At 47.2% G+C, this 21,468-nt stretch overlaps 12 non-coding genes and 2 pseudogenes across 12 annotated transcripts; all 14 read right to left on the minus strand.

The window, feature by feature from the left end:
- Window positions 1–756: 756 nt before the first annotated feature.
- Window positions 757–947, minus strand: LOC142266541 (U2 spliceosomal RNA). The gene has a single exon (XR_012732610.1). It is a non-coding gene; the product is annotated as a U2 spliceosomal RNA (small nuclear RNA).
- Window positions 948–2,334: 1,387 nt separating this feature from the next.
- On the minus strand, window positions 2,335–2,525 carry LOC142266542 (U2 spliceosomal RNA). Its single transcript, XR_012732611.1, has one exon. It is a non-coding gene; the product is annotated as a U2 spliceosomal RNA (small nuclear RNA).
- A 1,387-nt stretch (window positions 2,526–3,912) lies between these two features.
- LOC142266508 (U2 spliceosomal RNA) lies at window positions 3,913–4,097 on the minus strand. The gene has a single exon (XR_012732583.1). It is a non-coding gene; the product is annotated as a U2 spliceosomal RNA (small nuclear RNA).
- A 1,592-nt stretch (window positions 4,098–5,689) lies between these two features.
- Window positions 5,690–5,885, minus strand: LOC142266505 (U2 spliceosomal RNA). The gene has a single exon (XR_012732580.1). It is a non-coding gene; the product is annotated as a U2 spliceosomal RNA (small nuclear RNA).
- A 697-nt stretch (window positions 5,886–6,582) lies between these two features.
- On the minus strand, window positions 6,583–6,727 carry LOC142266515 (U2 spliceosomal RNA; annotated as a pseudogene).
- A 1,387-nt stretch (window positions 6,728–8,114) lies between these two features.
- On the minus strand, window positions 8,115–8,305 carry LOC142266543 (U2 spliceosomal RNA). Its single transcript, XR_012732612.1, has one exon. It is a non-coding gene; the product is annotated as a U2 spliceosomal RNA (small nuclear RNA).
- A 1,387-nt stretch (window positions 8,306–9,692) lies between these two features.
- Window positions 9,693–9,883, minus strand: LOC142266544 (U2 spliceosomal RNA). The gene has a single exon (XR_012732613.1). It is a non-coding gene; the product is annotated as a U2 spliceosomal RNA (small nuclear RNA).
- Window positions 9,884–11,270: 1,387 nt separating this feature from the next.
- Window positions 11,271–11,461, minus strand: LOC142266546 (U2 spliceosomal RNA). The gene has a single exon (XR_012732614.1). It is a non-coding gene; the product is annotated as a U2 spliceosomal RNA (small nuclear RNA).
- Window positions 11,462–12,848: 1,387 nt separating this feature from the next.
- On the minus strand, window positions 12,849–13,044 carry LOC142266506 (U2 spliceosomal RNA). Its single transcript, XR_012732581.1, has one exon. It is a non-coding gene; the product is annotated as a U2 spliceosomal RNA (small nuclear RNA).
- A 697-nt stretch (window positions 13,045–13,741) lies between these two features.
- LOC142266516 (U2 spliceosomal RNA) lies at window positions 13,742–13,886 on the minus strand (annotated as a pseudogene).
- Window positions 13,887–15,273: 1,387 nt separating this feature from the next.
- Window positions 15,274–15,464, minus strand: LOC142266547 (U2 spliceosomal RNA). The gene has a single exon (XR_012732615.1). It is a non-coding gene; the product is annotated as a U2 spliceosomal RNA (small nuclear RNA).
- Window positions 15,465–16,851: 1,387 nt separating this feature from the next.
- On the minus strand, window positions 16,852–17,042 carry LOC142266549 (U2 spliceosomal RNA). Its single transcript, XR_012732617.1, has one exon. It is a non-coding gene; the product is annotated as a U2 spliceosomal RNA (small nuclear RNA).
- A 1,387-nt stretch (window positions 17,043–18,429) lies between these two features.
- On the minus strand, window positions 18,430–18,622 carry LOC142266504 (U2 spliceosomal RNA). Its single transcript, XR_012732579.1, has one exon. It is a non-coding gene; the product is annotated as a U2 spliceosomal RNA (small nuclear RNA).
- Window positions 18,623–20,811: 2,189 nt separating this feature from the next.
- LOC142266550 (U2 spliceosomal RNA) lies at window positions 20,812–21,002 on the minus strand. The gene has a single exon (XR_012732618.1). It is a non-coding gene; the product is annotated as a U2 spliceosomal RNA (small nuclear RNA).
- Window positions 21,003–21,468: the final 466 nt, after the last annotated feature.

Raw genomic sequence — 21,468 nt, forward strand, 5'->3', positions numbered from 1 at the left:
CAGGCAGACTACAGAAAAGCTTACTATCAAAGGTTAGAGGGGGGCTTTCTCAGAGGGCTTTTTACAGTTTTTCTATTCCCAATTAGCCGTTTAAGTGTACTTATTGAAAGTAGTAATTCTTTCATAGGCCGCCCTTTCTTAGTATTTGACGTTCCTTATATTGCGGTATGAGGCTTCGCAGTAGGTTGCAAACATTCATCACCCATGACTGTCCCCAATTGAGCTCAGAAGCTCAATGTCTATCATGACCTCTCTTTTAGAATGTCCAAGAGCAAGCAAACTATTCCTCCAGGAGAGGGCGCCAACAGACTACTAAAGAGATCATCATTACTCAAAGAAAACCCCAAAAACCAATGCATGATAGGAATAAACAGGTAACTTTCTTTGGAGTGGAAGCGGAGAGATCGCACCAGATGCCAATTCTAGATCTTATCACACCTGTGGTCACTGCAGCAGCAGGTGAATCCACTTTGTCCAAAAGGGATCTATTCCATTCAATTGCAAATGATCTAGATAAGACAGAGAACTGCAGCACGGGGACATAGCCGAGTTGGTCAGGTTGAGTGGTGATGAGTTTGCTATTTGGATGAATAAAGAAAGTCAAAAGTGTGAAAGATAAAAAACAAAAGGAGGAAGTGTGAAAAGTGAATGGGCCAAATTGAGGTGCATATGAAGACGTATGCTTTCTTCCAATTCATTAAATCGGGCTAATATGAATCAGGTGAATTGAGTTCTGCTTTTGGAAACTGGGTTAAGAAGGGGTGCACCGTTCCTGGAGGTACTGCAATACCAGGTCAATGCGTGGAGTGGACAGAGCAAGCTCTTTTTCCATCTCCCTGTTCTAAAAATCCATTTAATATATGGTCCCCAGATAGGGGACGTATCAGATATTAAACTGATAAGAACAGATACTACACTTGATCTTAGCCAAAAGGCCGAGAAGCGATAACCAGAATTGGTTTGGGCCTCGAGTGGCACCCTGGCCTATGCCGGACACATCTTAGGGAGAGAGAGCGAGAGGGAGACAAACCCACGCCTACACAAGACATTTTGTCACCCAAGCCAACCCTTGAAAAGGCTGCTTTGCAGAGCAAAAACAAGAAGAATGGTGCGTTTTGCAGCCGCCGCCCACTGCAATGAATCTGAATAACTCCTCCTTTAGGGCGCAAGCAACTCCCCTCCCCCTTGCAGTCTTTCCAATTCACGATACAAAAAGACGGACAGGACAGGTTGCCTGACTTTCCGTCACTGCCACCCTTTGCCATCCTTACCCGTAGAAAGCCCTTTCATCATCCCCAAACCCTAATCTTTTCCCTTTCCTTCCCAGCCCCCAAACCCTGCCCTCTGTACCTTTCTCACCACCCGCTTCCCTTCTCCTGTCATCCCCCTACCACCCGGGAAAAAAAGAGATTGCCCCCTCCTTCCACTAGCCCACCCTCCCACCCAAAGAACAACTTCTTCTGCGCAGCTTGTTTTCTAGGCAGCAGCGCTATTGTGATGTCATCGGGGGGCATTGTGACAAGCCGCCAGTGTTCCGTCTCTTCATGTTGTGCACAGTTCAAACGGAAAATACATCAACAGGCAGACTACAGAAAAGCTTACTATCAAAGGTTAGAGGGGGGCTTTCTCAGAGGGCTTTTTACAGTTTTTCTATTCCCAATTAGCCGTTTAAGTGTACTTATTGAAAGTAGTAATTCTTTCATAGGCCGCCCTTTCTTAGTATTTGACGTTCCTTATATTGCGGTATGAGGCTTCGCAGTAGGTTGCAAACATTCATCACCCATGACTGTCCCCAATTGAGCTCAGAAGCTCAATGTCTATCATGACCTCTCTTTTAGAATGTCCAAGAGCAAGCAAACTATTCCTCCAGGAGAGGGCGCCAACAGACTACTAAAGAGATCATCATTACTCAAAGAAAACCCCAAAAACCAATGCATGATAGGAATAAACAGGTAACTTTCTTTGGAGTGGAAGCGGAGAGATCGCACCAGATGCCAATTCTAGATCTTATCACACCTGTGGTCACTGCAGCAGCAGGTGAATCCACTTTGTCCAAAAGGGATCTATTCCATTCAATTGCAAATGATCTAGATAAGACAGAGAACTGCAGCACGGGGACATAGCCGAGTTGGTCAGGTTGAGTGGTGATGAGTTTGCTATTTGGATGAATAAAGAAAGTCAAAAGTGTGAAAGATAAAAAACAAAAGGAGGAAGTGTGAAAAGTGAATGGGCCAAATTGAGGTGCATATGAAGACGTATGCTTTCTTCCAATTCATTAAATCGGGCTAATATGAATCAGGTGAATTGAGTTCTGCTTTTGGAAACTGGGTTAAGAAGGGGTGCACCGTTCCTGGAGGTACTGCAATACCAGGTCAATGCGTGGAGTGGACAGAGCAAGCTCTTTTTCCATCTCCCTGTTCTAAAAATCCATTTAATATATGGTCCCCAGATAGGGGACGTATCAGATATTAAACTGATAAGAACAGATACTACACTTGATCTTAGCCAAAAGGCCGAGAAGCGATAACCAGAATTGGTTTGGGCCTCGAGTGGCACCCTGGCCTATGCCGGACACATCTTAGGGAGAGAGAGCGAGAGGGAGACAAACCCACGCCTACACAAGACATTTTGTCACCCAAGCCAACCCTTGAAAAGGCTGCTTTGCAGAGCAAAAACAAGAAGAATGGTGCGTTTTGCAGCCGCCGCCCACTGCAATGAATCTGAATAACTCCTCCTTTAGGGCGCAAGCAACTCCCCTCCCCCTTGCAGTCTTTCCAATTCACGATACAAAAAGACGGACAGGACAGGTTGCCTGACTTTCCGTCACTGCCACCCTTTGCCATCCTTACCCGTAGAAAGCCCTTTCATCATCCCCAAACCCTAATCTTTTCCCTTTCCTTCCCAGCCCCCAAACCCTGCCCTCTGTACCTTTCTCACCACCCGCTTCCCTTCTCCTGTCATCCCCCTACCACCCGGGAAAAAAAGAGATTGCCCCCTCCTTCCACTAGCCCACCCTCCCACCCAAAGAACAACTTCTTCTGCGCAGCTTGTTTTCTAGGCAGCAGCGCTATTGTGATGTCATCGGGGGGCATTGTGACAAGCCGCCAGTGTTCCGTCTCTTCATGTTGTGCACAGTTCAAACGGAAAATACATCAACAGGCAGACTACAGAAAAGCTTACTATCAAAGGTTAGAGGGGGGCTTTCTCAGAGGGCTTTTTACAGTTTTTCTATTCCCAATTAGCCGTTTAAGTGTACTTATTGAAAGTAGTAATTCTTTCATAGGCCGCCCTTTCTTAGTATTTGACGTTCCTTATATTGCGGTATGAGGCTTCGCAGTAGGTTGCAAACATTCATCACCCATGACTGTCCCCAATTGAGCTCAGAAGCTCAATGTCTATCATGACCTCTCTTTTAGAATGTCCAAGAGCAAGCAAACTATTCCTCCAGGAGAGGGCGCCAACAGACTACTAAAGAGATCATCATTACTCAAAGAAAACCCCAAAAACCAATGCATGATAGGAATAAACAGGTAACTTTCTTTGGAGTGGAAGCGGAGAGATCGCACCAGATGCCAATTCTAGATCTTATCACACCTGTGGTCACTGCAGCAGCAGGTGAATCCACTTTGTCCAAAAGGGATCTATTCCATTCAATTGCAAATGATCTAGATAAGACAGAGAACTGCAGCACGGGGACATAGCCGAGTTGGTCAGGTTGAGTGGTGATGAGTTTGCTATTTGGATGAATAAAGAAAGTCAAAAGTGTGAAAGATAAAAAACAAAAGGAGGAAGTGTGAAAAGTGAATGGGCCAAATTGAGGTGCATATGAAGACGTATGCTTTCTTCCAATTCATTAAATCGGGCTAATATGAATCAGGTGAATTGAGTTCTGCTTTTGGAAACTGGGTTAAGAAGGGGTGCACCGTTCCTGGAGGTACTGCAATACCAGGTCAATGCGTGGAGTGGACAGAGCAAGCTCTTTTTCCATCTCCCTGTTCTAAAAATCCATTTAATATATGGTCCCCAGATAGGGGACGTATCAGATATTAAACTGATAAGAACAGATGAGATTTCATCCGCAAATTTCAGAAAACGGTCATCGGCCACCACACAAAAGCGCAGTGCCGCAGGTGATCGCCTCCCGAGCCCAGGAACCACCAGCCATAAGGGGACGTAAGCACCAAAAGGCGCAACAATCCCCGAGGCCGGCGATTGTGCAAGCCCGGGCCCCTCCCAGCCAAGACCAAGGCAAACCCAATGAAGGGACTACACTTGATCTTAGCCAAAAGGCCGAGAAGCGATAACCAGAATTGGTTTGGGCCTCGAGTGGCACCCTGGCCTATGCCGGACACATCTTAGGGAGAGAGAGCGAGAGGGAGACAAACCCACGCCTACACAAGACATTTTGTCACCCAAGCCAACCCTTGAAAAGGCTGCTTTGCAGAGCAAAAACAAGAAGAATGGTGCGTTTTGCAGCCGCCGCCCACTGCAATGAATCTGAATAACTCCTCCTTTAGGGCGCAAGCAACTCCCCTCCCCCTTGCAGTCTTTCCAATTCACGATACAAAAAGACGGACAGGACAGGTTGCCTGACTTTCCGTCACTGCCACCCTTTGCCATCCTTACCCGTAGAAAGCCCTTTCATCATCCCCAAACCCTAATCTTTTCCCTTTCCTTCCCAGCCCCCAAACCCTGCCCTCTGTACCTTTCTCACCACCCGCTTCCCTTCTCCTGTCATCCCCCTACCACCCGGGAAAAAAAGAGATTGCCCCCTCCTTCCACTAGCCCACCCTCCCACCCAAAGAACAACTTCTTCTGCGCAGCTTGTTTTCTAGGCAGCAGCGCTATTGTGATGTCATCGGGGGGCATTGTGACAAGCCGCCAGTGTTCCGTCTCTTCATGTTGTGCACAGTTCAAACGGAAAATACATCAACAGGCAGACTACAGAAAAGCTTACTATCAAAGGTTAGAGGGGGGCTTTCTCAGAGGGCTTTTTACAGTTTTTCTATTCCCAATTAGCCGTTTAAGTGTACTTATTGAAAGTAGTAATTCTTTCATAGGCCGCCCTTTCTTAGTATTTGACGTTCCTTATATTGCGGTATGAGGCTTCGCAGTAGGTTGCAAACATTCATCACCCATGACTGTCCCCAATTGAGCTCAGAAGCTCAATGTCTATCATGACCTCTCTTTTAGAATGTCCAAGAGCAAGCAAACTATTCCTCCAGGAGAGGGCGCCAACAGACTACTAAAGAGATCATCATTACTCAAAGAAAACCCCAAAAACCAATGCATGATAGGAATAAACAGGTAACTTTCTTTGGAGTGGAAGCGGAGAGATCGCACCAGATGCCAATTCTAGATCTTATCACACCTGTGGTCACTGCAGCAGCAGGTGAATCCACTTTGTCCAAAAGGGATCTATTCCATTCAATTGCAAATGATCTAGATAAGACAGAGAACTGCAGCACGGGGACATAGCCGAGTTGGTCAGGTTGAGTGGTGATGAGTTTGCTATTTGGATGAATAAAGAAAGTCAAAAGTGTGAAAGATAAAAAACAAAAGGAGGAAGTGTGAAAAGTGAATGGGCCAAATTGAGGTGCATATGAAGACGTATGCTTTCTTCCAATTCATTAAATCGGGCTAATATGAATCAGGTGAATTGAGTTCTGCTTTTGGAAACTGGGTTAAGAAGGGGTGCACCGTTCCTGGAGGTACTGCAATACCAGGTCAATGCGTGGAGTGGACAGAGCAAGCTCTTTTTCCATCTCCCTGTTCTAAAAATCCATTTAATATATGGTCCCCAGATAGGGGATGTATCAGATATTAAACTGATAAGAACAGATTTTTGATTTAATGAAGCTTTCCAAAGCACCGCAAAAATGCATGACCGAAGTCACACCAAAAACAGTGCAAAGGCTAGGATTCGTGTGGACCCCTCCGTGAGAAGAGGATCCCCAAAAATCAACCCCGTCCCTCCGAGCCAGAAGGCCACAGCGAGGGTCAGGGATCTTCGGTGCTCCCCCAAGCCGAAGCCTGGTTGAGCCTTGTTGTTGCTCCCAGCGTCCACCGAGGCATCTTACCCAAGTGGAGTAGGGAGCTACTAGTCGTTGGTTTCGCAGCCGAGACTGCCCGGACCGTCAACCGGTGTTGGTTTCTCAGCCCAAGGCTGACCGGACCTCCAACCGGGTGTTGGTTTCTCAGCCCAAGGCTGACCGGACCTCCAACCGGGTGTTGGTTTCTCAGCCCAAGGCTAACCGGACCTCCAACCGGGTGTTGGTTTCTCAGCCAAAGCTGACCCGGACCTCCAACCGAGTGTTGGTTTCTCAGCCCAAAGCTGACCGGACCTCCGACCGGGATTATAAAAATTTCCCTTCTTAGCCAGAAGGCCGGGATAGGGCAATATGCTTGGAAAGTATGAATAGGCAAGGCGCGGCGTGCGACAGAGTCTGAGGCTTACCAGGGTCCCAACCTAGCAAGTTCAGACTCCCTCCAGGGTGTCCATTCCTGGGGCACATTGCACCATAACCCCCACACTTACTCAGTCTAATAGCCTCGATCCTGGTAGGGCCATGGTTTCCTCTAGATGGATATACTATCCTCCTAAAGTACTAACAAGCGCAACCTTCCAGTGTGCATTGCATCATTGTACTAAGGTGGCCGGAGCCTTAAACCACCTTTTCAAACGATACTACTACACTTGATCTTAGCCAAAAGGCCGAGAAGCGATAACCAGAATTGGTTTGGGCCTCGAGTGGCACCCTGGCCTATGCCGGACACATCTTAGGGAGAGAGAGCGAGAGGGAGACAAACCCACGCCTACACAAGACATTTTGTCACCCAAGCCAACCCTTGAAAAGGCTGCTTTGCAGAGCAAAAACAAGAAGAATGGTGCGTTTTGCAGCCGCCGCCCACTGCAATGAATCTGAATAACTCCTCCTTTAGGGCGCAAGCAACTCCCCTCCCCCTTGCAGTCTTTCCAATTCACGATACAAAAAGACGGACAGGACAGGTTGCCTGACTTTCCGTCACTGCCACCCTTTGCCATCCTTACCCGTAGAAAGCCCTTTCATCATCCCCAAACCCTAATCTTTTCCCTTTCCTTCCCAGCCCCCAAACCCTGCCCTCTGTACCTTTCTCACCACCCGCTTCCCTTCTCCTGTCATCCCCCTACCACCCGGGAAAAAAAGAGATTGCCCCCTCCTTCCACTAACCCACCCTCCCACCCAAAGAACAACTTCTTCTGCGCAGCTTGTTTTCTAGGCAGCAGCGCTATTGTGATGTCATCGGGGGGCATTGTGACAAGCCGCCAGTGTTCCGTCTCTTCATGTTGTGCACAGTTCAAACGGAAAATACATCAACAGGCAGACTACAGAAAAGCTTACTATCAAAGGTTAGAGGGGGGCTTTCTCAGAGGGCTTTTTACAGTTTTTCTATTCCCAATTAGCCGTTTAAGTGTACTTATTGAAAGTAGTAATTCTTTCATAGGCCGCCCTTTCTTAGTATTTGACGTTCCTTATATTGCGGTATGAGGCTTCGCAGTAGGTTGCAAACATTCATCACCCATGACTGTCCCCAATTGAGCTCAGAAGCTCAATGTCTATCATGACCTCTCTTTTAGAATGTCCAAGAGCAAGCAAACTATTCCTCCAGGAGAGGGCGCCAACAGACTACTAAAGAGATCATCATTACTCAAAGAAAACCCCAAAAACCAATGCATGATAGGAATAAACAGGTAACTTTCTTTGGAGTGGAAGCGGAGAGATCGCACCAGATGCCAATTCTAGATCTTATCACACCTGTGGTCACTGCAGCAGCAGGTGAATCCACTTTGTCCAAAAGGGATCTATTCCATTCAATTGCAAATGATCTAGATAAGACAGAGAACTGCAGCACGGGGACATAGCCGAGTTGGTCAGGTTGAGTGGTGATGAGTTTGCTATTTGGATGAATAAAGAAAGTCAAAAGTGTGAAAGATAAAAAACAAAAGGAGGAAGTGTGAAAAGTGAATGGGCCAAATTGAGGTGCATATGAAGACGTATGCTTTCTTCCAATTCATTAAATCGGGCTAATATGAATCAGGTGAATTGAGTTCTGCTTTTGGAAACTGGGTTAAGAAGGGGTGCACCGTTCCTGGAGGTACTGCAATACCAGGTCAATGCGTGGAGTGGACAGAGCAAGCTCTTTTTCCATCTCCCTGTTCTAAAAATCCATTTAATATATGGTCCCCAGATAGGGGACGTATCAGATATTAAACTGATAAGAACAGATACTACACTTGATCTTAGCCAAAAGGCCGAGAAGCGATAACCAGAATTGGTTTGGGCCTCGAGTGGCACCCTGGCCTATGCCGGACACATCTTAGGGAGAGAGAGCGAGAGGGAGACAAACCCACGCCTACACAAGACATTTTGTCACCCAAGCCAACCCTTGAAAAGGCTGCTTTGCAGAGCAAAAACAAGAAGAATGGTGCGTTTTGCAGCCGCCGCCCACTGCAATGAATCTGAATAACTCCTCCTTTAGGGCGCAAGCAACTCCCCTCCCCCTTGCAGTCTTTCCAATTCACGATACAAAAAGACGGACAGGACAGGTTGCCTGACTTTCCGTCACTGCCACCCTTTGCCATCCTTACCCGTAGAAAGCCCTTTCATCATCCCCAAACCCTAATCTTTTCCCTTTCCTTCCCAGCCCCCAAACCCTGCCCTCTGTACCTTTCTCACCACCCGCTTCCCTTCTCCTGTCATCCCCCTACCACCCGGGAAAAAAAGAGATTGCCCCCTCCTTCCACTAGCCCACCCTCCCACCCAAAGAACAACTTCTTCTGCGCAGCTTGTTTTCTAGGCAGCAGCGCTATTGTGATGTCATCGGGGGGCATTGTGACAAGCCGCCAGTGTTCCGTCTCTTCATGTTGTGCACAGTTCAAACGGAAAATACATCAACAGGCAGACTACAGAAAAGCTTACTATCAAAGGTTAGAGGGGGGCTTTCTCAGAGGGCTTTTTACAGTTTTTCTATTCCCAATTAGCCGTTTAAGTGTACTTATTGAAAGTAGTAATTCTTTCATAGGCCGCCCTTTCTTAGTATTTGACGTTCCTTATATTGCGGTATGAGGCTTCGCAGTAGGTTGCAAACATTCATCACCCATGACTGTCCCCAATTGAGCTCAGAAGCTCAATGTCTATCATGACCTCTCTTTTAGAATGTCCAAGAGCAAGCAAACTATTCCTCCAGGAGAGGGCGCCAACAGACTACTAAAGAGATCATCATTACTCAAAGAAAACCCCAAAAACCAATGCATGATAGGAATAAACAGGTAACTTTCTTTGGAGTGGAAGCGGAGAGATCGCACCAGATGCCAATTCTAGATCTTATCACACCTGTGGTCACTGCAGCAGCAGGTGAATCCACTTTGTCCAAAAGGGATCTATTCCATTCAATTGCAAATGATCTAGATAAGACAGAGAACTGCAGCACGGGGACATAGCCGAGTTGGTCAGGTTGAGTGGTGATGAGTTTGCTATTTGGATGAATAAAGAAAGTCAAAAGTGTGAAAGATAAAAAACAAAAGGAGGAAGTGTGAAAAGTGAATGGGCCAAATTGAGGTGCATATGAAGACGTATGCTTTCTTCCAATTCATTAAATCGGGCTAATATGAATCAGGTGAATTGAGTTCTGCTTTTGGAAACTGGGTTAAGAAGGGGTGCACCGTTCCTGGAGGTACTGCAATACCAGGTCAATGCGTGGAGTGGACAGAGCAAGCTCTTTTTCCATCTCCCTGTTCTAAAAATCCATTTAATATATGGTCCCCAGATAGGGGACGTATCAGATATTAAACTGATAAGAACAGATACTACACTTGATCTTAGCCAAAAGGCCGAGAAGCGATAACCAGAATTGGTTTGGGCCTCGAGTGGCACCCTGGCCTATGCCGGACACATCTTAGGGAGAGAGAGCGAGAGGGAGACAAACCCACGCCTACACAAGACATTTTGTCACCCAAGCCAACCCTTGAAAAGGCTGCTTTGCAGAGCAAAAACAAGAAGAATGGTGCGTTTTGCAGCCGCCGCCCACTGCAATGAATCTGAATAACTCCTCCTTTAGGGCGCAAGCAACTCCCCTCCCCCTTGCAGTCTTTCCAATTCACGATACAAAAAGACGGACAGGACAGGTTGCCTGACTTTCCGTCACTGCCACCCTTTGCCATCCTTACCCGTAGAAAGCCCTTTCATCATCCCCAAACCCTAATCTTTTCCCTTTCCTTCCCAGCCCCCAAACCCTGCCCTCTGTACCTTTCTCACCACCCGCTTCCCTTCTCCTGTCATCCCCCTACCACCCGGGAAAAAAAGAGATTGCCCCCTCCTTCCACTAGCCCACCCTCCCACCCAAAGAACAACTTCTTCTGCGCAGCTTGTTTTCTAGGCAGCAGCGCTATTGTGATGTCATCGGGGGGCATTGTGACAAGCCGCCAGTGTTCCGTCTCTTCATGTTGTGCACAGTTCAAACGGAAAATACATCAACAGGCAGACTACAGAAAAGCTTACTATCAAAGGTTAGAGGGGGGCTTTCTCAGAGGGCTTTTTACAGTTTTTCTATTCCCAATTAGCCGTTTAAGTGTACTTATTGAAAGTAGTAATTCTTTCATAGGCCGCCCTTTCTTAGTATTTGACGTTCCTTATATTGCGGTATGAGGCTTCGCAGTAGGTTGCAAACATTCATCACCCATGACTGTCCCCAATTGAGCTCAGAAGCTCAATGTCTATCATGACCTCTCTTTTAGAATGTCCAAGAGCAAGCAAACTATTCCTCCAGGAGAGGGCGCCAACAGACTACTAAAGAGATCATCATTACTCAAAGAAAACCCCAAAAACCAATGCATGATAGGAATAAACAGGTAACTTTCTTTGGAGTGGAAGCGGAGAGATCGCACCAGATGCCAATTCTAGATCTTATCACACCTGTGGTCACTGCAGCAGCAGGTGAATCCACTTTGTCCAAAAGGGATCTATTCCATTCAATTGCAAATGATCTAGATAAGACAGAGAACTGCAGCACGGGGACATAGCCGAGTTGGTCAGGTTGAGTGGTGATGAGTTTGCTATTTGGATGAATAAAGAAAGTCAAAAGTGTGAAAGATAAAAAACAAAAGGAGGAAGTGTGAAAAGTGAATGGGCCAAATTGAGGTGCATATGAAGACGTATGCTTTCTTCCAATTCATTAAATCGGGCTAATATGAATCAGGTGAATTGAGTTCTGCTTTTGGAAACTGGGTTAAGAAGGGGTGCACCGTTCCTGGAGGTACTGCAATACCAGGTCAATGCGTGGAGTGGACAGAGCAAGCTCTTTTTCCATCTCCCTGTTCTAAAAATCCATTTAATATATGGTCCCCAGATAGGGGACGTATCAGATATTAAACTGATAAGAACAGATACTACACTTGATCTTAGCCAAAAGGCCGAGAAGCGATAACCAGAATTGGTTTGGGCCTCGAGTGGCACCCTGGCCTATGCCGGACACATCTTAGGGAGAGAGAGCGAGAGGGAGACAAACCCACGCCTACACAAGACATTTTGTCACCCAAGCCAACCCTTGAAAAGGCTGCTTTGCAGAGCAAAAACAAGAAGAATGGTGCGTTTTGCAGCCGCCGCCCACTGCAATGAATCTGAATAACTCCTCCTTTAGGGCGCAAGCAACTCCCCTCCCCCTTGCAGTCTTTCCAATTCACGATACAAAAAGACGGACAGGACAGGTTGCCTGACTTTCCGTCACTGCCACCCTTTGCCATCCTTACCCGTAGAAAGCCCTTTCATCATCCCCAAACCCTAATCTTTTCCCTTTCCTTCCCAGCCCCCAAACCCTGCCCTCTGTACCTTTCTCACCACCCGCTTCCCTTCTCCTGTCATCCCCCTACCACCCGGGAAAAAAAGAGATTGCCCCCTCCTTCCACTAGCCCACCCTCCCACCCAAAGAACAACTTCTTCTGCGCAGCTTGTTTTCTAGGCAGCAGCGCTATTGTGATGTCATCGGGGGGCATTGTGACAAGCCGCCAGTGTTCCGTCTCTTCATGTTGTGCACAGTTCAAACGGAAAATACATCAACAGGCAGACTACAGAAAAGCTTACTATCAAAGGTTAGAGGGGGGCTTTCTCAGAGGGCTTTTTACAGTTTTTCTATTCCCAATTAGCCGTTTAAGTGTACTTATTGAAAGTAGTAATTCTTTCATAGGCCGCCCTTTCTTAGTATTTGACGTTCCTTATATTGCGGTATGAGGCTTCGCAGTAGGTTGCAAACATTCATCACCCATGACTGTCCCCAATTGAGCTCAGAAGCTCAATGTCTATCATGACCTCTCTTTTAGAATGTCCAAGAGCAAGCAAACTATTCCTCCAGGAGAGGGCGCCAACAGACTACTAAAGAGATCATCATTACTCAAAGAAAACCCCAAAAACCAATGCATGATAGGAATAAACAGGTAACTTTCTTTGGAGTGGAAGCGGAGAGATCGCACCAGATGCCAATTCTAGATCTTATCACACCTGTGGTCACTGCAGCAGCAGGTGAATCCACTTTGTCCAAAAGGGATCTATTCCATTCAATTGCAAATGATCTAGATAAGACAGAGAACTGCAGCACGGGGACATAGCCGAGTTGGTCAGGTTGAGTGGTGATGAGTTTGCTATTTGGATGAATAAAGAAAGTCAAAAGTGTGAAAGATAAAAAACAAAAGGAGGAAGTGTGAAAAGTGAATGGGCCAAATTGAGGTGCATATGAAGACGTATGCTTTCTTCCAATTCATTAAATCGGGCTAATATGAATCAGGTGAATTGAGTTCTGCTTTTGGAAACTGGGTTAAGAAGGGGTGCACCGTTCCTGGAGGTACTGCAATACCAGGTCAATGCGTGGAGTGGACAGAGCAAGCTCTTTTTCCATCTCCCTGTTCTAAAAATCCATTTAATATATGGTCCCCAGATAGGGGATGTATCAGATATTAAACTGATAAGAACAGATTTTTGATTTAATGAAGCTTTCCAAAGCACCGCAAAAATGCATGACCGAAGTCACACCAAAAACAGTGCAAAGGCTAGGATTCGTGTGGACCCCTCCGTGAGAAGAGGATCCCCAAAAATCAACCCCGTCCCTCCGAGCCAGAAGGCCACAGCGAGGGTCAGGGATCTTCGGTGCTCCCCCAAGCCGAAGCCTGGTTGAGCCTTGTTGTTGCTCCCAGCGTCCACCGAGGCATCTTACCCAAGTGGAGTAGGGAGCTACTAGTCGTTGGTTTCGCAGCCGAGACTGCCCGGACCGTCAACCGGTGTTGGTTTCTCAGCCCAAGGCTGACCGGACCTCCAACCGGGTGTTGGTTTCTCAGCCCAAGGCTGACCGGACCTCCAACCGGGTGTTGGTTTCTCAGCCCAAGGCTAACCGGACCTCCAACCGGGTGTTGGTTTCTCAGCCAAAGCTGACCCGGACCTCCAACCGAGTGTTGGTTTCTCAGCCCAAAGCTGACCGGACCTCCGACCGGGATTATAAAAATTTCCCTTCTTAGCCAGAAGGCCGGGATAGGGCAATATGCTTGGAAAGTATGAATAGGCAAGGCGCGGCGTGCGACAGAGTCTGAGGCTTACCAGGGTCCCAACCTAGCAAGTTCAGACTCCCTCCAGGGTGTCCATTCCTGGGGCACATTGCACCATAACCCCCACACTTACTCAGTCTAATAGCCTCGATCCTGGTAGGGCCATGGTTTCCTCTAGATGGATATACTATCCTCCTAAAGTACTAACAAGCGCAACCTTCCAGTGTGCATTGCATCATTGTACTAAGGTGGCCGGAGCCTTAAACCACCTTTTCAAACGATACTACTACACTTGATCTTAGCCAAAAGGCCGAGAAGCGATAACCAGAATTGGTTTGGGCCTCGAGTGGCACCCTGGCCTATGCCGGACACATCTTAGGGAGAGAGAGCGAGAGGGAGACAAACCCACGCCTACACAAGACATTTTGTCACCCAAGCCAACCCTTGAAAAGGCTGCTTTGCAGAGCAAAAACAAGAAGAATGGTGCGTTTTGCAGCCGCCGCCCACTGCAATGAATCTGAATAACTCCTCCTTTAGGGCGCAAGCAACTCCCCTCCCCCTTGCAGTCTTTCCAATTCACGATACAAAAAGACGGACAGGACAGGTTGCCTGACTTTCCGTCACTGCCACCCTTTGCCATCCTTACCCGTAGAAAGCCCTTTCATCATCCCCAAACCCTAATCTTTTCCCTTTCCTTCCCAGCCCCCAAACCCTGCCCTCTGTACCTTTCTCACCACCCGCTTCCCTTCTCCTGTCATCCCCCTACCACCCGGGAAAAAAAGAGATTGCCCCCTCCTTCCACTAACCCACCCTCCCACCCAAAGAACAACTTCTTCTGCGCAGCTTGTTTTCTAGGCAGCAGCGCTATTGTGATGTCATCGGGGGGCATTGTGACAAGCCGCCAGTGTTCCGTCTCTTCATGTTGTGCACAGTTCAAACGGAAAATACATCAACAGGCAGACTACAGAAAAGCTTACTATCAAAGGTTAGAGGGGGGCTTTCTCAGAGGGCTTTTTACAGTTTTTCTATTCCCAATTAGCCGTTTAAGTGTACTTATTGAAAGTAGTAATTCTTTCATAGGCCGCCCTTTCTTAGTATTTGACGTTCCTTATATTGCGGTATGAGGCTTCGCAGTAGGTTGCAAACATTCATCACCCATGACTGTCCCCAATTGAGCTCAGAAGCTCAATGTCTATCATGACCTCTCTTTTAGAATGTCCAAGAGCAAGCAAACTATTCCTCCAGGAGAGGGCGCCAACAGACTACTAAAGAGATCATCATTACTCAAAGAAAACCCCAAAAACCAATGCATGATAGGAATAAACAGGTAACTTTCTTTGGAGTGGAAGCGGAGAGATCGCACCAGATGCCAATTCTAGATCTTATCACACCTGTGGTCACTGCAGCAGCAGGTGAATCCACTTTGTCCAAAAGGGATCTATTCCATTCAATTGCAAATGATCTAGATAAGACAGAGAACTGCAGCACGGGGACATAGCCGAGTTGGTCAGGTTGAGTGGTGATGAGTTTGCTATTTGGATGAATAAAGAAAGTCAAAAGTGTGAAAGATAAAAAACAAAAGGAGGAAGTGTGAAAAGTGAATGGGCCAAATTGAGGTGCATATGAAGACGTATGCTTTCTTCCAATTCATTAAATCGGGCTAATATGAATCAGGTGAATTGAGTTCTGCTTTTGGAAACTGGGTTAAGAAGGGGTGCACCGTTCCTGGAGGTACTGCAATACCAGGTCAATGCGTGGAGTGGACAGAGCAAGCTCTTTTTCCATCTCCCTGTTCTAAAAATCCATTTAATATATGGTCCCCAGATAGGGGACGTATCAGATATTAAACTGATAAGAACAGATACTACACTTGATCTTAGCCAAAAGGCCGAGAAGCGATAACCAGAATTGGTTTGGGCCTCGAGTGGCACCCTGGCCTATGCCGGACACATCTTAGGGAGAGAGAGCGAGAGGGAGACAAACCCACGCCTACACAAGACATTTTGTCACCCAAGCCAACCCTTGAAAAGGCTGCTTTGCAGAGCAAAAACAAGAAGAATGGTGCGTTTTGCAGCCGCCGCCCACTGCAATGAATCTGAATAACTCCTCCTTTAGGGCGCAAGCAACTCCCCTCCCCCTTGCAGTCTTTCCAATTCACGATACAAAAAGACGGACAGGACAGGTTGCCTGACTTTCCGTCACTGCCACCCTTTGCCATCCTTACCCGTAGAAAGCCCTTTCATCATCCCCAAACCCTAATCTTTTCCCTTTCCTTCCCAGCCCCCAAACCCTGCCCTCTGTACCTTTCTCACCACCCGCTTCCCTTCTCCTGTCATCCCCCTACCACCCGGGAAAAAAAGAGATTGCCCCCTCCTTCCACTAGCCCACCCTCCCACCCAAAGAACAACTTCTTCTGCGCAGCTTGTTTTCTAGGCAGCAGCGCTATTGTGATGTCATCGGGGGGCATTGTGACAAGCCGCCAGTGTTCCGTCTCTTCATGTTGTGCACAGTTCAAACGGAAAATACATCAACAGGCAGACTACAGAAAAGCTTACTATCAAAGGTTAGAGGGGGGCTTTCTCAGAGGGCTTTTTACAGTTTTTCTATTCCCAATTAGCCGTTTAAGTGTACTTATTGAAAGTAGTAATTCTTTCATAGGCCGCCCTTTCTTAGTATTTGACGTTCCTTATATTGCGGTATGAGGCTTCGCAGTAGGTTGCAAACATTCATCACCCATGACTGTCCCCAATTGAGCTCAGAAGCTCAATGTCTATCATGACCTCTCTTTTAGAATGTCCAAGAGCAAGCAAACTATTCCTCCAGGAGAGGGCGCCAACAGACTACTAAAGAGATCATCATTACTCAAAGAAAACCCCAAAAACCAATGCATGATAGGAATAAACAGGTAACTTTCTTTGGAGTGGAAGCGGAGAGATCGCACCAGATGCCAATTCTAGATCTTATCACACCTGTGGTCACTGCAGCAGCAGGTGAATCCACTTTGTCCAAAAGGGATCTATTCCATTCAATTGCAAATGATCTAGATAAGACAGAGAACTGCAGCACGGGGACATAGCCGAGTTGGTCAGGTTGAGTGGTGATGAGTTTGCTATTTGGATGAATAAAGAAAGTCAAAAGTGTGAAAGATAAAAAACAAAAGGAGGAAGTGTGAAAAGTGAATGGGCCAAATTGAGGTGCATATGAAGACGTATGCTTTCTTCCAATTCATTAAATCGGGCTAATATGAATCAGGTGAATTGAGTTCTGCTTTTGGAAACTGGGTTAAGAAGGGGTGCACCGTTCCTGGAGGTACTGCAATACCAGGTCAATGCGTGGAGTGGACAGAGCAAGCTCTTTTTCCATCTCCCTGTTCTAAAAATCCATTTAATATATGGTCCCCAGATAGGGGACGTATCAGATATTAAACTGATAAGAACAGATACTACACTTGATCTTAGCCAAAAGGCCGAGAAGCGATAACCAGAATTGGTTTGGGCCTCGAGTGGCACCCTGGCCTATGCCGGACACATCTTAGGGAGAGAGAGCGAGAGGGAGACAAACCCACGCCTACACAAGACATTTTGTCACCCAAGCCAACCCTTGAAAAGGCTGCTTTGCAGAGCAAAAACAAGAAGAATGGTGCGTTTTGCAGCCGCCGCCCACTGCAATGAATCTGAATAACTCCTCCTTTAGGGCGCAAGCAACTCCCCTCCCCCTTGCAGTCTTTCCAATTCACGATACAAAAAGACGGACAGGACAGGTTGCCTGACTTTCCGTCACTGCCACCCTTTGCCATCCTTACCCGTAGAAAGCCCTTTCATCATCCCCAAACCCTAATCTTTTCCCTTTCCTTCCCAGCCCCCAAACCCTGCCCTCTGTACCTTTCTCACCACCCGCTTCCCTTCTCCTGTCATCCCCCTACCACCCGGGAAAAAAAGAGATTGCCCCCTCCTTCCACTAGCCCACCCTCCCACCCAAAGAACAACTTCTTCTGCGCAGCTTGTTTTCTAGGCAGCAGCGCTATTGTGATGTCATCGGGGGGCATTGTGACAAGCCGCCAGTGTTCCGTCTCTTCATGTTGTGCACAGTTCAAACGGAAAATACATCAACAGGCAGACTACAGAAAAGCTTACTATCAAAGGTTAGAGGGGGGCTTTCTCAGAGGGCTTTTTACAGTTTTTCTATTCCCAATTAGCCGTTTAAGTGTACTTATTGAAAGTAGTAATTCTTTCATAGGCCGCCCTTTCTTAGTATTTGACGTTCCTTATATTGCGGTATGAGGCTTCGCAGTAGGTTGCAAACATTCATCACCCATGACTGTCCCCAATTGAGCTCAGAAGCTCAATGTCTATCATGACCTCTCTTTTAGAATGTCCAAGAGCAAGCAAACTATTCCTCCAGGAGAGGGCGCCAACAGACTACTAAAGAGATCATCATTACTCAAAGAAAACCCCAAAAACCAATGCATGATAGGAATAAACAGGTAACTTTCTTTGGAGTGGAAGCGGAGAGATCGCACCAGATGCCAATTCTAGATCTTATCACACCTGTGGTCACTGCAGCAGCAGGTGAATCCACTTTGTCCAAAAGGGATCTATTCCATTCAATTGCAAATGATCTAGATAAGACAGAGAACTGCAGCACGGGGACATAGCCGAGTTGGTCAGGTTGAGTGGTGATGAGTTTGCTATTTGGATGAATAAAGAAAGTCAAAAGTGTGAAAGATAAAAAACAAAAGGAGGAAGTGTGAAAAGTGAATGGGCCAAATTGAGGTGCATATGAAGACGTATGCTTTCTTCCAATTCATTAAATCGGGCTAATATGAATCAGGTGAATTGAGTTCTGCTTTTGGAAACTGGGTTAAGAAGGGGTGCACCGTTCCTGGAGGTACTGCAATACCAGGTCAATGCGTGGAGTGGACAGAGCAAGCTCTTTTTCCATCTCCCTGTTCTAAAAATCCATTTAATATATGGTCCCCAGATAGGGGACGTATCAGATATTAAACTGATAAGAACAGATTTTTGATTTAATGAAGCTTTCCAAAGCACCACAAAAAATGCATGACCGAAGTCACACCAAAAACAGTGCAAAGGCTAGGATTCGTGTGGACCCCACCGTGAGGAGAGGGTCCCCAAAAATCAACCCCGTCCCTCCGAGCCAGAAGGCCACAGCAAGGGTCAGGGATCTTCGGTGCTCCCCCAAGCCGAAGCCTGGTTGAGCCTTGTCGTTGCTCCCAGCGTCCACCCAGGCATCTTACCCAAGTGGAGTAGAGAGCTACTAGTTATTGGTTTCGCAGCCGAAACTGCCCGGACCGTCAACCGGTGTTGGTTTCTCAGCCCAAGGCTAACCGGACCTCCAACCGGGTGTTGGTTTCTCAGCCGAAGCTGACCCAGACCTCCAACCGGGTGTTGGTTTCTCAGCCGAAGCTGACCCGGACCTCCAACCGGGTGTTAGTTTCTCAGCCCAAAGCTGACCAGACCTCCGACCGGGATTATAAAAATTTCCCTTCCTAGCCAGAAGGCCGGGATAGGGTAATATGCTCAAAAAGTATGAAAAGGCAAGGTACGGTGTGCTACAGAGCCCAAGGCTTGCCGGGGTCCCAAGCCAGCAAGCTCAGACTCACTCCAGGGTCGTCAGTCCTGGGGCACGTTGTACTATAGCCCCCCACCCTTACTCAGTCTAATAGCCTTGATCCTGGTAGGGCCATGTTTTCCTCTAGATGAATATACTATCCACCCAGAGTACTAGCAAGCGCAACCTTCCAGTGTGCAGTGTATCATTGTACTAAGGTGGCCTGGAGCTTAAACCACCTCTTCGAACAACACTACACATGATCTTAGCCAAAAGGCCGAGAAGCGATAACCAGAATTGGTTTGGGCCTCGAGTGGCACCCTGGCCTATGCCGGACACATCTTAGGGAGAGAGAGCGAGAGGGAGACAAACCCACGCCTACACAAGACATTTTGTCACCCAAGCCAACCCTTGAAAAGGCTGCTTTGCAGAGCAAAAACAAGAAGAATGGTGCGTTTTGCAGCCGCCGCCCACTGCAATGAATCTGAATAACTCCTCCTTTAGGGCGCAAGCAACTCCCCTCCCCCTTGCAGTCTTTCCAATTCACGATACAAAAAGACGGACAGGACAGGTTGCCTGACTTTCCGTCACTGCCACCCTTTGCCATCCTTACCCGTAGAAAGCCCTTTCATCATCCCCAAACCCTAATCTTTTCCCTTTCCTTCCCAGCCCCCAAACCCTGCCCTCTGTACCTTTCTCACCACCCGCTTCCCTTCTCCTGTCATCCCCCTACCACCCGGGAAAAAAAGAGATTGCCCCCTCCTTCCACTAGCCCACCCTCCCACCCAAAGAACAACTTCTTCTGCGCAGCTTGTTTTCTAGGCAGCAGCGCTATTGTGATGTCATCGGGGGGCATTGTGACAAGCCGCCAGTGTTCCGTCTCTTCATGTTGTGCACAGTTCAAACGGAAAATACATCAACAGGCAGACTACAGAAAAGCTTACTATCAAAGGTTAGAGGGGGGCTTTCTCAGAGGGCTTTTTACAGTTTTTCTATTCCCAATTAGCCGTTTAAGTGTACTTATTGAAAGTAGTAATTCTTTCATAGGCCGCCCTTTCTTAGTATTTGACGTTCCTTATATTGCGGTATGAGGCTTCGCAGTAGGTTGCAAACATTCATCACCCATGACTGTCCCCAATTGAGCTCAGAAGCTCAATGTCTATCATGACCTCTCTTTTAGAATGTCCAAGAGCAAGCAAACTATTCCTCCAGGAGAGGGCGCCAACAGACTACTAAAGAGATCATCATTACTCAAAGAAAACCCCAAAAACCAATGCATGATAGGAATAAACAGGTAACTTTCTTTGGAGTGGAAGCGGAGAGATCGCACCAGATGCCAATTCTAGATCTTATCACACCTGTGGTCACTGCAGCAGCAGGTGAATCCACTTTGTCCAAAAGGGATCTATTCCATTCAATTGCAAATGATCTAGATAAGACAGAGAACTGCAGCACGGGGACATAGCCGAGTTGGTCAGGTTGAGTGGTGATGAGTTTGCTATTTGGATGAATAAAGAAAGTCAAAAGTGTGAAAGATAAAAAACAAAAGGAGGAAGTGTGAAAAGTGAATGGGCCAAATTGAGGTGCATATGAAGACGTATGCTTTCTTCCAATTCATTAAATCGGGCTAATATGAATCAGGTGAATTGAGTTCTGCTTTTGGAAACTGGGTTAAGAAGGGGTGCACCGTTCCTGGAGGTACTGCAATACCAGGTCAATGCGTGGAGTGGACAGAGCAAGCTCTTTTTCCATCTCCCTGTTCTAAAAATCCATTTAATATATGGTCCCCAGATAGGGGACGTATCAGATATTAAACTGATAAGAACAGATACTACACTTGATCTTAGCCAAAAGGCCGAGAAGCGATAACCAGAATTGGTTTGGGCCTCGAGTGGCACCCTGGCCTATGCCGGACACATCTTAGGGAGAGAGAGCGAGAGGGAGACAAACCCACGCCTACACAAGACATTTTGTCACCCAAGCCAACCCTTGAAAAGGCTGCTTTGCAGAGCAAAAACAAGAAGAATGGTGCGTTTTGCAGCCGCCGCCCACTGCAATGAATCTGAATAACTCCTCCTTTAGGGCGCAAGCAACTCCCCTCCCCCTTGCAGTCTTTCCAATTCACGATACAAAAAGACGGACAGGACAGGTTGCCTGACTTTCCGTCACTGCCACCCTTTGCCATCCTTACCCGTAGAAAGCCCTTTCATCATCCCCAAACCCTAATCTTTTCCCTTTCCTTCCCAGCCCCCAAACCCTGCCCTCTGTACCTTTCTCACCACCCGCTTCCCTTCTCCTGTCATCCCCCTACCACCCGGGAAAAAAAGAGATTG

This window comes from Anomaloglossus baeobatrachus, unplaced genomic scaffold (assembly GCF_048569485.1).
Source record: "Anomaloglossus baeobatrachus isolate aAnoBae1 unplaced genomic scaffold, aAnoBae1.hap1 Scaffold_2862, whole genome shotgun sequence".
In the NCBI taxonomy this organism is placed as follows: Eukaryota; Metazoa; Chordata; class Amphibia; order Anura; family Aromobatidae; genus Anomaloglossus; species Anomaloglossus baeobatrachus.